Below are 16,990 nucleotides of genomic sequence, written 5' to 3'. Positions count from 1 at the left end.
CCCCCTAAATCCTGTATGCTTTCTTCATTCCTTTTCATTTTTTTCTTTTCCTAGCTCTGATTGTATATTTTCAAATAACTTATTTTTGAGTTCACAGATTGTTTCTTCTCCTTGATCAATTCTGCTGTTGACACTATCACATTCATTTTTTTCATGTTATTCATTGTATTTTTCAGCTCCAGAATTTCTATTTAATTTTAAAAATAATGTTAATCTTTTTGCCAAATTTCTATTTTTGTTCATTTATTGTTTTCCTGCTTTCACTGAATTATTACTCTGTATTTTCTTGAAGTTCACTGAGCTTCCTTAAAACAATTTTTTTTGAATTCTTTGTCATGCAGTTTGTGTATCTCCATTTATTTGAGGCTTGCTACTGGGAAATTGCGTTCTTTTGGTTGAGTTATGTCTTTTTGACTTGTCATGTTTCTTCTTGCCTTATGTTGATGTCTGCCTATTTGGTGGAGCAGTAACCTATTGCAGACTTTAAAGGCTAATTTTGCTATGAAAATACTTTCTTCTGGGGGAAGGGTGTGAGGGTGCTTGCTGAGTGGGGTGCAGTGGTTCTGGCACCAATGAGGATACAGTTGTGCAGTCATTGTGCAGCTCTGTCAGCTAAGGTTAGTGTTGACAATGATTGCAGAGATCCTCAACACTCAATGTTGTGGATGTCTGCGGTGGTAGTGAAGATTGTTGGGGTCTATGATTGTGATGATTATTAAGGTTCTCCTGATCTATTTTTTTTTCTACTGTGGAAATTTTGGCTAAAGAGATTCCTGTTGGCACTGGGTCTGGTTTGCAGGCCTACCTGAAGTGGCAGTGGCACCAGTGTCTTAAGTGTGTTGCCTATGGAGTAGTTACAGGGCTGAGGCCTGAAGCACGGGTATGTGTGAAGAGACTACAGCTCTGGGATGTGGAGCGGCTATGGCACTGGTCCTTAGGGTTCAAGCACTCCTGCTACCACATTGCCAACAGCATGTAAGGTGTGGATGCTTGTGAAGTAGCCAGGGAACCAGAATAGGAACACAGGTTGAGACAGAGTTACAGTGGCTCCAAGGTTAACATGGAGCTTACTTTTCTGTGGTGGCTGAGCTGAAGTCCAGAGTTTGAGTGTATGCAGTAAGAGCTTGGCTCCATGGTCCAGAGTGTGAACTAGCTCACCATGGTGATGGCTGTGGTATCTGAGATGTGGGTGAGAGGAGTGCCGCCATAGAGACCAAGTCTGCAGTGTGGGCACATGCAGTTCAGTCCCAGCTTGGGGGCCAGGACAAGTGCAGGGTTGGGAGAGATGGTGGCTCTGTAGCAGGACGAGCCACAGACAAAACTCCTCAGACACCGAGTTAAAGAAGGAAGGGGTTTATTCGGCCGGGGGCATCAGCGAGACTCCTGTCTCAAGAGCCGAGCTCCCTGAGTGAGCAATTCCTGTCCCTTTTAAGGGCTCACAACTCTAAGGGGGTGCACATGAGAGGGTCGTGATCGATTGAGCAAGCAGGTGGTACGTGACTGGGGGCTGCATGCACCGGTAATTAGATCGGAACAAAACAGGTTAGGGATTTTCTCAGTGCTTTTCTATACAATGTCTCTAATCTACAGATAACATAACCGATTAGGTCAGGGGTTGATCTTTAACTACCAGGCCCAGGGTGTGGCGTCGGGCTGTCTGCTTGTGGATTTCATTTCTGCCTTTTAGTTTTTACTTTTTCTTTCTTTGGAGGCAGAAATTGGGCATAAGACAATATGAGGGGTCGTCTCCTCCCTTAGCTCCTTTCCTAAAGCAGCTCAACAGTGGCTGCTTAGGGCAGGAGGGGTGCACAGCTGTGTCTTCCTCTCTGGGGTTCCCTGGAGGAAATGGCTGTTGGTTACCTCAATGGCAAATGATGCTAATGTCCTCTGTAGAGCAGGTCACTGGACCACAGTAATTCCCCCCATGTGGCTGATAGCCTCAGCCTTTCTTCTTTGTTCCTAGCAGTCTCCTGAATTCTCAGGTATGCCAGCTTCAGCAGGGATCTTTTCTGTGTGAATATTCTTTTTGTTTTTGCTCCACTGTCTTCCTGTAGATGGAACACAGTGGAACAAAACGAAAAGAATATTCACACATAAAAGATCTTTAATGGACCTTTGATCTCTTTCAGGGCTATTCTGGTTGTGGATAGCTATCTATATATTTTGTCTTGTGTCAGGGGGATAAAGGCTAGTATCATCCACTCTGCCATCTGAATTATGTCCTAAGGGAAGCTGTTTAAACTGGGTAGACAAATGATGTGTGTAGTCATAACACTGCTGCCCCTTTTGGACAAAACAAGGTAAATAGACTGTCTTCCAGAATACCCTGAAGAACAACAAAATAAATTCCCACTTTGCATGACCACACAGCACTAATATTCTGGGACCTCAGTAAGTGTCAACTCTTTTCAAAATTGTGTAGATCCTGGCTATGATCCTGTACTACTGTTTTCTTTCAGAAGCAGCCTACTTCTCCCTGGAGAGCTCTCAAGAATTTAGAGCATTCTTATTTATCCCCAATTGCTCTCTCTCTGCCTCCAATGCAGGACCCAAGAGCCACTGGGAAATGAGCACTGTTTGTATTTTTTTATTTTGTTTTGGTTTTGGTTTTTACCTTTCAGAAACAAAATCAGACATGTTGAGGATGTACCAATGTCCTTCCATCCTAGGTTGCTGACCAGAACTCAACAGTGAGGGAATTTATCTCCTGCTTCATGCATGCAACATCAAAATAGTAAGTCAAAAGCACATGGAATGAGATTTGATGAGTGTAAATCTCACTGTGATAAGCTCAAGTGGAGCCACTCAGGGAGGTGCTTGCCATATCTTTAGAGAACAGTTCTGTTTGAGTGGTGCTGCACTAAGAAAGCTCTTCTGCAGGTACACTGGCCTCTTTGCAGTTCCTAGGAACACTCCTTCCCCAAGGGAGTAAGAGCATGTCTAACTCATTCTATTCTGTCAAGTCTTGGCTTTACTGTTACCTTCCCAGTAAGGCCTTTTCTGACAACATAGTATAAAACTGCATTCTCCCAGCCCTTTAACCTACTGTACTTTTTCTTTTTCCACAGTACTGTTACCCTCTAAAAAGCCACATAATTTCTATATTATATGTTTTCTTTATTATATGTCTCTCTTTCTTCCCTAGCCCCTGCTAAGATGTATGTTCCATGACAGCATCTCTGTCTTTTCCTTTTTTGTTGTTTTTTACTGATGCATCTCAAGTGGTTAAGACAAACTGGTACATTATGGGTATTCAAATGTTTATATTGACAAACTATACACCTATGAAGTCACCACATCAGTTAAGATATAGAACATTTACTTTGTCCCAGAAATTTCCCTTAAGTGTCTTTCCAGTCAATCCAGAGGCAATCAATACCACATAAATACCACAGTGTTTTGATTATTGTAGCTTTATGGGAAATCTTAAAGCCAAGTAGTGCAAATCCTCCAACATCATTCTTCCTTTTCATTGTTGTATTGAGTATTTTCTGTCATTCTGTCATTCATATTCTCACATTCAAATCAAATCGTTGATTTCTATAAAAGAAATTTTTGGATTTTAATTGGGATTGCAGTAAATCTATAGATCAATTTGGGGAGAAATGACATCTTAACAATGTCAAGTCTTCTGATCCATGAACATGGTATATATTTTCATTGATTTGGGAAGTCTTTAATATCTCTCAGCAATATTTTGTAGTTTCAACATGAAGTCTTAGACAACCTTTGTCAAATTTACTCATAATTATTTTAAATTTTGGATGCTATTGTAAATTTTTTTGCTTAATTTTTCAGTTGCTTGTTGCAGCTATATAAAAGTACGGTTAATTTATGTACACTGACCTAAATTTACTTATTCTAGTATATATGTATATCTATATTTTTGAGACAGCGTTTCACTCTGTTGCCCAGGCTGGAGTGCAGTGGCGTGCTCATGGCTCACTGCAACCTAGAGTTCCTGCACTTGTGCGGTCCTCCCACCTCTGCCTCCTGATAGCTGGGACTACAGGCACACAGCACCACACTGGGCTAATTTTTAAATTTTTTTGTAGAGACAGGGTCTTGCTGTGTTGTCTAGGCTGGTCTTAGACTTCTAAGTTCAAGCAATCCTCCCACCTCAGCCTCCCAAAGTGTTGGGATTACAGGCATGAACCACTGTGCCTGGCATCTAGTATTTTTGGTAGTTTCCTTAGGATTTTCTACATACACAATTATGTCATCTATGAACAAAGATAGTTTTATTTCTTCCTTTCCAATTTTTGCCTTTTTATTTCATTGTTCTTATTGTAATGTTGAACAGAATTGGCAAGAATGGATATTCTTGCTTTGTTCTGAGCTTGTTAGCTCTTCTCATTTCCTCAAATACGTGTACCTTACAAGACCTTTCTTACTTTCTATTCATATCTTTAGGTTGGTGCTTTCAGCTATTGCTTTTGATGACTAATATTCCTATGTCAGACATAATAGAAATTCTACTGCATAATTCTGGAGCTTTAACTAATGCTATTGCATAATGTGGAATTTTGAAACTGAGCTCAAATGTTTATGTATTTATTTTCTGATTTCTCAAATGTAGTTACAGTTTCCTGTATCTATGCTCCCTCATACTTCTTCACATATCCCTGCTTACAGCAGTGAAAATATTGCCTTGTAATTATCTGTCTGCCTCTCCCATTAGACCATGTCTTTGAAGGGCTGTGCCTTACTCATCTTTGTATTCTCAGAACAGTGCTTAGCGCCCTTCCCCCCAAATGCCCATTGAATGAATATATGAAGAAATGGAAGGCAACGTTTAATAGATGGACGTATTTTTACTTTTCTGTTCACATTGGAAATGTGTTCCTTCCATTTCTGATGACACCTGCGTGTGTGTGTGTGTCCCTGGGGATTATTTCCTTTCATATCTTCTCCTCTTACATTTACATTGGTGCCTATGTTGCAAGTTACTGAGTTGATATGGAAGAAACAGTTTTGTATAGTGTAGATTTCTTATAAGTGGTGATAAGGTAAAGGGCCCAAATATGCTGTCTACTTGAAATAATAGAGGTAGTATTTACCCAAGACTGCTTCATTTTCCCACTGTTATGGGATGTTATGTGATTCATAAGTTTATTTTAAAATAAAATGCACTGAAGAACACCCTCCAGAATTAGGATATAAATTTGTATTTGGATTCTAAGTGACTGGATAGCTTGTGAAAGAAGAACTCTCTATACATATTCTGTCCTTCATCTAGTATTCACTGCTGAGGTGGTGATGATCCAGGGTTCTGGATGAATTGTTCAGGCGACTTTGCATGAAAATATCTGTTCATCTCAAATAACATTCTTTTTACTTTTGTCTTTATGTATTAAAGAACTGAAAACCTGTTCTCTTAAAGATTTCAAATGAAATTATTTCCTATCTTAAACATTATTTTTTCTTCCTCTGGAGAAGGACTGGTTTTTAGTAATGGAAATTTCACATTATGCCATTTTCTTTTCTCAGATTTAAAGGCTAGAGCTGAGAGAATGACCTTAGGAAAGCCAGATTTAGTGTGGTCAAATGTACCATATTTCTGTAGGGAGGAATAAATGTTTTCCACTACTCTTATAGTTCTTAGGATGGATCCATGTAGCCAAAGACAGATTAACAAGAGAGAAACAAACAGAAGTATATTAACCTGTATACCTCATATATACATAGGAGATACCCAGAGAAAGGATTCCTTTAAATCTCAAAGAGTTGGCTTTGAATTCATATTTAAATACCATGTCTGCTGAAACAAAGAAAGGAGGGTTTAGGGAAGGCCGGTTATAGGTAGATAACCAGGAAAAGCAAGACAATAGTCAAGAGTAAGGCTTGTTATGCAGATTTAAGTGGATGCCTTCTCCATTGATAAGAGTCTCTATTGATTTAGAATAATACTTCTCTTCCTGGTACAGAGAGGGAGACACCCTTACAAATGGAGATTTCCTTCAGAGATGTAAATTTCCCATACAAAAGCATAACTTCTACTCTTATTTTCAGAGATTCTTCTGTGTCTGCGATTTCTCAAAATAATCAGCTCAAAATAATCCTTATGCCAACAAGGCATATTTTGGAATGGCATATTCTGGTCTCCTATAGTCATATTTTGAGGTGGCATATTCTGGTCTCCTATATTTACATCCCCACTACACCCCCACAAAAATGTATAAAATATTGTGACTATTTAAAACTTTGGGGTCAATCTTATGGTAAAAAAAAACTTGCTTAATTTGCATCTCCATAACTATTAGTGAAGTTGAGCATCTTTCATACAGTTATTGGACACTGTATTTTATCTTTAAATACTGGTTCATATCACTTATTCTTATTTTTATGGGCTATTTTTTCTTGTGTAACCACCCAACAGGTTCTCTTTGCCTGCTGCTTAGACTAAGCCAATTTATCAAGACAGAGGAATTGCAATAGAGAAAGAGTTTAATTCATGCAAAGTTGGCTGTACAGGAGACTGGACTTCTATTGTTATTCAAATCAGTCTCCCTGAAAACTTGAGGATCAGGTTTTTTGAGGATAATTTGGTGGGTAGAGGGGCCAGTGAGTTGGGAGTGCTGATTGATTAGGTCAGAGATGAAATCATAGGGAGCCGAAGCTGTCCTCTTGCACTGAGTCCGTTCCTGGGTAGGGGCCACAAGACCTCAAATCCACAAGACCATAAGATGAGTCAGTTTATTGATTGGGTGGTGCCAACTGATCCATTAACTGCAGGGTCTGCAAAATATCTCAAGCACTGATCTTAGGTTTTACAATAGTGATGTTATAGCCGGGAGCAATTTGGGGAGGGTCAGAATCTTGCAGCCTCTAGCTGCATGATTCCTAATCCATAATTTCTAATCTTGTGGCTAATTTGTTAATCCTACAAAGGCAGTCTAGTCCCCAGACAGGAAAGTGGTTTGTTTTGGGAAAGGGCTGTTATAGTCTTTGTTTCAAAGTTAAACTATAAACTAAGTTCCTCTCAAAGTCAGTTTGGCCTATGCCCAGGAATGACCAAGGACAGCTTGGAGGTTAGAAGCAGGATAGAGTTTGTTAGGTCAGATATCTTTCACTGTAATAATTTTCTCAGTTATAATTTTGCAACAGCAGATTGCAGTAGAAGCTGTTTGCATATTTTGGGTATTAATCCTTTGTTTGTTATGTAGGTTGCAGGTTTTTTTCTCCCAAACTCTTATTTTTAACTTAGTTCATTAAAGTCTTTTGTCATACATAATTAAACTCAGGGTTTTTTTTATTATATTAATTGATCTTTTCCTTGATGCTATTTTAGTTTTGTACCCTGTTTAGACACTGCCCCATTACAAGAGTGTAAAAGTTTATTCCATGTTTTCTTCAAACTTTAAAAAAAGTTTTGCTTTAAATATTAGCTCTTACTCCAGAATTTAGTTTTCTGTGGTGTAAGGTAGGAATAAAAATGTAATGTTTTTGCTCAAATGAATCCTGAATAATTCTCAAATTGTTTTTGAATATTCCATTGTGTTTCCCTGCCTCTGATATAAAATGTCACATCTAATATAAACTAAATTCCAGGGTATGTGATTACAAACATGTATTTGTGGGTGTGGTGGAGGGGGTAGGACAGGAACACAGAGAGACAGAAAGAGACACACAGTACTATTTCTGGATTTTTAATTATTTTCTATTGTTTAATTTGTCTATTTATGAACCTATTGAGGGAGAGCAGAATAAGCCCCCCAAAATATGAAGGATTGTTGAGCTGAAGGCAATTCAGAAGAAACAAATGCAAGAAAGCTCTCTGCCAGTCTCCTGTTTGCCTCCCATAGGTCCAGGATATAGATTTACAAAGACAGAAGGTATCCTGCCCATCTTTCTACCAGGGAGAGCAAAGGTCATCCACAAAAAACAACTTTGAATTCTTATTGACCTAGAGCTTGTACCAGAGCTTTACCAACTAGCCTTTATCTGCCATTTATTTGCATTTCCACAAGTTGCTGCTCTTAGAGATTCAAAGTCCTTCTTCTTTCTCATATTGCTTCTCTTGAAATTCACTCGTTTTGTTGAAGATAAGCTATGTAAACCCAAAATAAAATTATAATCCCCTCAAAACTGATCAAGTGGACCCTCCTCTGGGCCAAGGGGACCCAATGACCCCTGAAAATCTAGGTCAGATTGTGACAGGAAGGGGATTTGGACATGCCTAGTGATCCTTTCCTCCCTTTGGAGTCCAGGCACACAGCTGATCAGCATTAACATTAAAATAGAGATCTTAAGACTGACAGAACAGACTCTTTGTAGCCATAAGATACCAAATTCCAACCTGGCTCCAGTATAGCATCACATGACAGATAGCAGTGGCCTGAAAGAAATATATATGTTTTAAATGGCCCTGCAAAGATATCTCTTGCTGGGGTAATTTTACATTTTGTAGAGAATCTCTTTCCTTTATTAGGTCTCGCCAGAGAGTCTGGTACCTTTGATAAGAGACAGTCACATCTATTCTCTTTGAAGTGGGCTACAGGCTACCTGGAGATTTCATATACATGACAAAAGCCCTGCTTCCCACAACCCCCAATGCCTTACCTTAGCTTAAGCTGACTTCAACTCTTTAGGCAGAGCTTAACTCTTTCAACCAATTGCCAGTCAGAAAATCTTGAAATTCACCTATGGACCATAAGCCCCACCACCCCACTTTGAGTTATCCCACCTTTCCAGATGAAACCAATGTATACAACACATACATTGATTGATGTCCTATGCCTCCCTAAAACATAAAACCAAGCTGTAACCCAACTGCCTCGGGCATATGTTCTCAGGACCTCCTGAGGCTGTCATGGGTCATGATTCTTAACCGTGGCAAAATAAACTTCTAAACTGATTGAGACCTGTCTCAGATACTGTTTGGTTTACAGCTGAAATATAAAGCCACCTTTTTGAGAACTACTCATTCCCTGCGTGTCTCTCATGTGTATATGAAATATACATGTTAATAAACCTTTGCTTGTTTTTCTCTTGTGAATCTGTCTTTTGTTATAGAAGTTCTTTCCCACTATAAACCCATGGGGGGTTATTATTTCCTTTCATTATACTTTACTATATTACTTTAATACTAATAGCCTTACAGTATATTTTAAAGTCTTATAGGGAAAGATTTTGTTCTTTTGTTTCAAAAACCTATTGTCTCTCTCTCTCTCTCTCTATATATATGTATAGTATATATGTATATATATACTATTGGAATTTGTGTTGAGATTCATTAAATTTATAGATGATTTGGGGGATAATGGACAACTTTAAAAAATGGCTTTCTTTCTTATTTTTTCCGATCTTCTATTATGTTGCTCCATCAATTTTTATAGGTCTTAAGAATTTCTTGTTAGATATTTTACTAGGTTTTCTGTTCATTTATTGGTTATTAGTTTGAATAGTATCCTTTCTTCATGACCTTTTAAAATAGATTATTGCTAATATATATAAATATCCCTCTAAAATTGATTATTGCTTATATATTTATTATTTATATTTTATTTATAATATAATATATAAAATTGATTATTGATAATATATAAATATATTATCACTTATATATAGCTTATATATTTATATATTCATATTTATCTTACATGTATTTATATATAAGCAATAATCAATTTTAGAAGGATATTTTTGTTTTTTTTATATTCTGCAAATTTACTGCTCTTTTATTAATTCTAATAGTTTTCAGTTGATTCTGTTGGATTATACAATATTATTTTGTACAAATAACAACAATTTGCTCTCATGCTTCTTTTTGTCATCTTAATGCATTCAATGAGAATGTCAGTAAATACTGCCTAGCCACCTGCACCCTTGTTTTCTGAATTTAATAAGAGTTATTTCAACAAAAACTTCACATATATTTGTTCTATGTTTCTGGTAGATATAGTTTACCTTAAGAAAGTTTTATTCCTGTTCATAATGGGTTTTTTTATTCAGAGAGGTTTAAAATTTCATCAAATATTTTTTAGAGTAATTGGAGATGATCACAATTTTTTGCACATAATCTGTTAATCTTGTGAATTACAGCTACTGAGATTCTAATAATCCTCACAATTCTGAAATAAAGTCTGTTTTTTCATAATGCATATTTAATAACTATAGTGCTGACTCCATTTTCTAATATTTCACATAGAAATGTTTATAGTTATTCTCATTAATGAGAATGACCTGTAGTTGTGTGTGTGTGTGTGTGTGTGTGTGTGTGTGTCTCTGCTATTTTTACCCAAATATGGGGTTAGAGTTAGGATAGGATTCTAGAAAGGGCTGTATGTGCAAAGCAACACCCAAATGCCAAAGGAACCAAGAAACTGAAGGGGGCGAACAAATCCAGTTTATTGGTAAAGGGTGCTTTATTGAGGGAACTTACAAACAGAAGCGTGGTCTTGGGCAGCCATAAGACAGGTAGATCTCCACGCTGTTTCCCCAAGACCCAGGATTTATATGCCATAAGGAAAGGGCATACATGCTCCAGCCACACTATTTAAGGTGACCGTCCAGAACACGTATGAATTCTGTATGCATCATAGCCTGTAACTTGTGTGATAACATTGAGGTCGACATGTTCTTACACTAACGACAGTAAATAAAGAAGAAATAAGGAGGCATTCATGAGAATGGGTATCGGGGGAACCCACCCCCAATATTTCAACGTAGGTTCTTTCTATTTTCCATAAGTGTCAGCTGGCTGAGAAATAAAGAGAAAGAGTACAAAGAGAGGATTTTACAACTGGGCCACCAGGGGTGGCATCACATGTTGGAAGGACCATGATGCCCACCTGAGTCTCAAACCAGCAAGTTTTTTTATTAAGGGTTTCAAAAAGGGAGGGGGTGTAAGAACAGGGAGTAGATCACATGCTTCAAAGGGCAAAAAGGAGAACTACTGATAAGGGTCTATGTTCAGCGGTGCACATATTATCCTGATAAACATCTTAAACAACAGAAAAGAGGATTTGAGAGCAGAGAACCTGTCTGACCACAAATTTACCAGGGCTGGGTTTTTCCCCACCCTAGTAAGCCTGAGGGTACTGCAGGAGACCAGGGCGTATCTCAGTCCTTATCTCAACCGCATAGGACAGACATTCCCAGAGCGGCCATTAATAGACCTCCCCCAAGGAATGCATTCTTTCCCCAGGGTATTAATATTAATATTCCTTGCTAGGAAAAGAATTTACATAAGTGTCGGCCAGCTGAGAAATAAAGAGAAAGAGTACAAAGAGAAGAATTTTACAGCTGGGCTGCCGGGGGTGACATCACATATCGGTAGGACCGTTATGCCCACCTGAGCCTCAAACCAGCAAGTTTTTTATTAAGGGTTTCAAAAAGGGAGGGGGTGTAAGAACAGGGAGTAGATTCCCTACTTGCACGTCCATTTATAGGCTTTCTGCAAGAAGAAAAATATGACTCTTTTTGCCCAACCCCGCAGGCAGTCAGACCTTATGGTTGTCTTCCTTTGTTCCCTAAAAATTGCTGTTATTCTGTTCTTTTTCAAGGTGCACTGATTTCATATTGTTCAAACACACATGTTTTACAATCAATTTGTATAATTAACACAATTATCACAGTGGTCCTGAGGTGACGTACATCCTCAGCTTTCAAAGATAACAGGATTAAGAGATTAAAATAAGACAGGCATAAGAAATTATAAAAGTATCATTTGGGAACTGATAAATGTCCATATTAAAATGAAATCTTCACAATTTATGTTCCTCTGCCACATTTCCAGCTGGTCCCTCCATTCGGTGTCCCTGACTTCCCACAACATCTCTCCGTTTCTTTTTATATAACTGTGCCATGGCAATGAAGTCTTGTTCATTCTCTCAGTTTTGACGGAGGATTCTTTGACTGGTCCAGCACACTAAAAACAAGCCAATTAAACAGAGAAACATATTCCAAAATGTACTACAGTGGAGCACCCAATAGACTTAATCCAAGTTGTGGGGTTTAGTCCAGAAAGACTTTCTGCCACCTGATCTAATGCCTCAGGTCCAGGCACAATGGATAAATGAGCTTGAGAGGCTTCAAAAATATCGGGGGAACCTACCCCCAATATTTCAATGTAGGTTCTTTCTATTTTCCATAAGTGTCGGCCGGCTGAGAAATAAAAAGAAAGAGTACAAAGAGAGGAATTTTACAGCTGGGCTGCCGGGGGTGACATCACATATCGGTAGGACCATGATGCCCACCTGAGCCTCAAACCAGTAAGTTTTTTATTAAGGGTTTCAAAAAGGGAGGGGGTGTAAGAACAGGGAGTAGATCACATGCTTCAAAGGGTAAAAAGGAGAACTACTGATAAAGATCTGTGTTGAGCAGTGCATGTATTGTCTTGATAAACATCTTAAACAACAGAAAACAGGGTTCAAGAGCAGAGAACCTGTCTGACCACAAATTTACCAGGGCTGGGTTTTTCCCTACCCTAGTAAGCCTGAGGGTACTGCAGGAGACCAGAGTGTATCTCAGTCCTTATCTGTTCTTTTTCAAGGTGCACTGATTTCATATTGTTCAAATACACGTTTCACCATCAATTTGTACAGTTAACACAATTATCACAGTGGTCCTGAGGTGACGTACATCCTCAGTTTATGAAGATAACAGGATTAAGAGATTAAGACAGGCGTAAGAAATTATAAAAGTATTATTTGAGAATTGATAAATGTCCATATTAAAATGAAATCTTCACAATTTATGTTCCTCTGCCACATCTCCAGCTGGTCCCTCCATTCGGTGTCCCTGACTTCCCACAACATCTCTCCGTTTCCTTTATATAACTGTGCCATGGCAATGAAGGCTTGTTCATTCTCTGGGTTTTGATGCAGGTATCTTTGACTGGTCCGGCACACTAAAAACAAGCCGATTAAACAGAGAAACATGATCCCAAAATTTCCTACAGTGGAGCACCCAACGGACTTAATCCAGGTCGTGGGGTTTAGTCCAGAAAGACTTTCTGCCACCTGATCTAATGCCTCAGCTCCAGGCACAATGGATAAATGAGCTTGAGAGGCTTCAAACATATCGGGGGAGACTGCCCCCTATATTTCAACGTAGGTTCTTTCTATTTTCCATAAGTGTCGGCCAGCTGAGAAATAAAGAGAGTGTACAAAGAGAAGAATTTTACAGCTGGGCTGCCGGGGGTGACATCACATATCGGTAGGACCATGATGCCCACCTGAGCCTCAAACCAGCAAGTTTTTTTATTAAAGGTTTCAAAAGGGGAGAGGGTGCAAGAACAGGGAGTAGATCACATGCTTCAAAGGGCAAAAAGGAGAACTACTGATAAGGATCTGTGTTGAGCAGTGCATATATTGTCTTGATAAACATCTTAAACAACAGAAAACAGGATTCGAGAACAGAGAACCAGTCTGACCACAAATTTACCAGGGCTGGGTTTTTCCCCACCCTAGTAAGCCTGAGGGTACTGCAGGAGACCAGGGTGTATCTCAGTCCTTATCTGTTCTTTTTCAAGGTGCACTGATTTCATATTGTTCGAATACACGTTTCACCATCAATTTGTACAGTTAACACAATTATCACAGTGGTCCTGAGGTGACGTACATCCTCAGTTTATGAAGATAACAGGATTAAGAGGTTAAAGTAAGACAGGCCTAAGAAATTATAAAAGTATTATTTGGGAACTGGTAAATGTCCATATTAAAATGAAATCTTCACAATTTATGTTCCTCTGCCACGGCTCCAGCCGATCCCTCCGTTCGGGGTCCCTGACTTCCCGCAACAACTGGGGCTAATCAGAAGTCAACCTGGCAGATTAGTATCCAAGATGAAATCAATTTTATCTACACAGATAGATTAGCAGAATGAGTTGAGAAGTTTCCCATTCATGCTCTGAAAGGATGTGAATATCATACATTCGATCTGTTTCTCAAACAATTTGTAAAACTCCAAACTTAGTGGCCTAAATGCCTTCATATTAGGCTTAGATCTGCGGCTGCTTTTTCATTTTTCGCCAGTTACTTTTCTATGCAATTCTCTGTTATAACAGCAGGAATCAGACTAAGATCTTCTTGAGTTAATTTTAATAATTATCTTTTCCTTAAAAATTATTCATTTCACTTAAATTTTCAAATTTATTTCTATAAAATTTTACATAGCATTTTCTTATAATTCTAACATCTTGTACATCTCTATTTGCTATTACATTCTGTTTTTTATTTTTATATTTTAATTTATGTCTTTTCTCTTTTTTGTCATGGGAACTGCCAAAGGTTTATCTGTTTCATTTGTTTTCTGAAAGAACTAGCTTTTGATTTTCTTGGTCTTGTCTACTCTTCTGTGTGTTCTATTCCATTAATTTTTTCCTACATTATGCTTGTTTTATCCTTCATTCTCCTTCCATTGATATTTATTTTGTTGTTCTCTTTCTGGCTCATTAATTTCATGCTTAGTTGATTTATTTTATAATATATAGGAGTTCAGAAAAATATGCATTCTTTTTTGTGGTGTGCACAGTGACTTTTTATCTCATATATAAATCTGTTAATTGTGTTTTTCAAATGCTGTTCAGTCTGCATGGTTTGCCAACCTCTGAGAGAGATAGATTTAGTTCTCTAACTACTATTGCTATAATTTGAATGTGTTCCCCAAAAAGCATGTGTTGGAACTTAGGCCCCAATGCAACAGTGTGGGAGGTGGGACCTAAGAGGAGGTGTTTAGGTCATGAGGGCTCCATCATTGTGAATAGATTAATGCTGATTCTAAAAGCACTTGGGGCTGTGTGAGTTCTATCTCTTTTTTTTTCTTCCTTTTATTTTAGGTTCAAAGGGTATGTGTGTAGGTTTGTTACATGGGTAAACTGTGTGTCTCAGGGTTTTGGTTTACAGGTAATTTTGTTACCCACGTAATCAGCATACTACCTGATAGGTAGTATTTTGATCCTCACCCTTCTCTCTCAAGTAGGCCCCAGGGTCTGTTATTTCCTTCTTGTGTCCATGTGTACTCAATGTTTAACTGCCACTTATAAGTGAGAACATGCAGTATTTGGTCTTCTGTTCCTGTGTTAATTCACTAAAGATATTGGCCTACAGCTCCATCCATGTTGCTGCAAATGACAGTATCTTGTTCTTTTTATGGCTGTGTAGTATTCCCTGGTGTATATGTACCACATTTTCCTTATCCAGTCCACTGTTGATGGACATCAATGTTAATTCCACGTCATTGCTATTGTGAATAACGCTGTAATGAACATATGCATGCATGTATCTTTATAGTGGAATGATTTCTATTCCTTTGGGTATTTACCCAGTAATGGGGTTGCTGAGTCAAATGGTAGTTCCACTTTAAGTTCTTTTAGAAATCTCCAGACTACTTTCCACAGTGGCTGAACTAATTTACATTCCCACCAGCAGTGTACAAATGTTCCCTTTTCTCCACAACTTCACCAGTGTCTGTCATTTTGACTTTTTAATCATAGCCATTCTGACAAATGTGAGATAGTATTGCATTGTGGTTTTAATTTTCATTTCCCTAATGATTAGTGAAATTGAGCAATCTCTTGCTCTCTTACATGTGCTTTCTTGCCCTTCCACCATGGGATGATGCAGGAAGAAGGCCCTTGCTAGATGTGGCCCTTGATCTTGGATTTCCCAGCCTCCAGAACCATGAGTCAAATAAATTTCTGTTTATTATAAATTATCCAGTCTTAGGTGTTCTGTTATAACAGCACAAAACAGACTAAGACAATTATTGTAATTTTGCTATGTATTTTTTGTTTTCCAAGTATTTATGTAGACATTTTAGTGAAAAGTTGGCAAAAGTTGTGATAGAATCTATTAGCCAGATGCTATTAAAACTCTATTGGTGAGGTATTTCTTAATAAATCCACAAACATTGCTATTTTATCTAGAAGTGATTTTATAAAATCATGACAATCTTTAGATTTAATAAATCACAATAGTGTCATATTAATAATGCTACCTATACTTTGGCATTTCACCTTGTGAATATGATAATGTGTGTTTTTTGTTTTTCATCTCCACCTAGATTGCATCATCTTCAAGGAACCAAATTTTTAATTTGTTAAAAAATTTTCTGGTTTAAAGACGCAAAGCATTATGCTTAAAAAATTGCCTCTTTATTTTTCTCTTTACTCTCTCTTAAAACCAGTCTCTAATGAGCTGATGAAAGGTAATTTTCTTTTCCCTCCCTTCCTTTCTTTTTCTTTCTTTTTTTTTAATTATGAGGGCTTAATTAATAGCATGAGAGTTTTATTTAGGTGAACACATCTTGTTAATTATCATTTCTTGGGTGCTATATTTTCAGTTTTCATTTTGCTAATATTTATATTGTATTGTATTCCACTTAAGAATTCATGATGCAGTCATATTAGCTCAAATAAAGTATATGCTCTCATTATTATTTATAGAAAAGGAGGAAATAGAATCTGCCACAGCATGTATTATAAGCATTTTCCTAATTAACACTTAATAACTATTATATTGAAATTACTGTGTGACAGACACTCCTGTTTTGTGACAATTCTTGTATAAAGATTATTATGTATTTCTCAAACTAAGGTAAATTTATATTCTTGTGGGAATAAAAGGAATAATCACTATGAGATAGAAACTTGGATAGGATTTAAACCTGAATCTCCTGTTTGCCTCCCAATATCACCACTTTCATCGCATTGTCTCCTATGGGAGAATCTACAATCAGTGTAGAACTCAATTTTTTTTTTTTGAGACGGAGTCTCACTCTGTCACCCAGGCTGGAGTACAGTGGCACTAACTGTGCTCATTGCAACCTCTGCCTCTTGGGTTCAAGCAATTCTCCTGCCTCAGCCTCCCAAGTAGCTGGGATTACGGGCGCCCGCCACCTCGTCTGGCTAATTCTAATTTTTGTATTTCTGTAGAGATGTGGTTTTGCCATGTTGGCCAGGCTGGTCTCGAACTCCTGACCTCAAGTGATCCGCCTCCCTTGGCCTCCCAAAGTGCTGGGATTACAGGCGTGAGCCACTGCACCT

General features: G+C 38.0%; 1 long non-coding RNA gene across 3 annotated transcripts in view; it reads left to right on the top strand.

The window, feature by feature from the left end:
- LOC129061029 (uncharacterized) overlaps positions 1 to 16,990 on the top strand; it is an 80,650-nt gene that overhangs the window by 41,143 nt on the left and 22,517 nt on the right. For 2 of the 3 annotated variants that reach the window (XR_010141168.1, XR_010141169.1), the window contains one exon: positions 2,670 to 2,734. The exons of the other annotated variant lie outside the window; for it this stretch is intronic. This is a non-coding gene — a long non-coding RNA (uncharacterized LOC129061029). The remainder of the gene's footprint in view (positions 1 to 2,669; positions 2,735 to 16,990) is intronic. 3 annotated transcript variants of the gene reach the window in all.

The sequence above is a fragment of the Pongo abelii genome, chromosome 7 (assembly GCF_028885655.2).
Source record: "Pongo abelii isolate AG06213 chromosome 7, NHGRI_mPonAbe1-v2.0_pri, whole genome shotgun sequence".
Taxonomy (NCBI): Eukaryota; Metazoa; Chordata; class Mammalia; order Primates; family Hominidae; genus Pongo; species Pongo abelii.
Note: the sequence above shows the minus strand (reverse complement) of the source record. Positions and strands in the feature narration are given on the sequence as shown.